The sequence below is a fragment of the Sinocyclocheilus grahami genome, unplaced genomic scaffold (assembly GCF_001515645.1).
Source record: "Sinocyclocheilus grahami isolate Dianchi unplaced genomic scaffold, SAMN03320097.WGS_v1.1 scaffold15651.1, whole genome shotgun sequence".
Lineage (NCBI taxonomy): Eukaryota > Metazoa > Chordata > Actinopteri > Cypriniformes > Cyprinidae > Sinocyclocheilus > Sinocyclocheilus grahami.
In genome coordinates this window covers 4,250-4,625 of record NW_015515838.1, presented here as the reverse complement: position 1 = coordinate 4,625, position 376 = coordinate 4,250, and positions in this window count along the sequence as shown.

Here is a 376-nt window from a genome sequence, read left to right as displayed (position 1 = left end):
AAAAAAAAGAGCAAAATGTGCACTTGTAAAGGCGGTATGATCTATAGATTTGCATGCCTTCAGCAGTGTTATAGAGTCCAAAGTGCAACAGTAATCATTTAATAGAAATGTCTTGCAGTCGTTGAACCTTCTTACAGGTTTTTAATTTTTTATTCTGAAACACTTCAGCATAGTATTTCAGAAAAGCAGTGAAAGGGATCTGGTCTGTGTGCTTTTTAGAAACACACAATGAATCAATTGGAATCTATTTCTTTAGTCTGAGAAGGTACATCCACTGAGCCATTCTTAAAGAAATAGTTCAGAAAACAAGAAAAATTGCTGGAAAGTGTAATCACCTTTAGGCCATCCAAGATGTAGATGAGTTTGTTTCTTCATC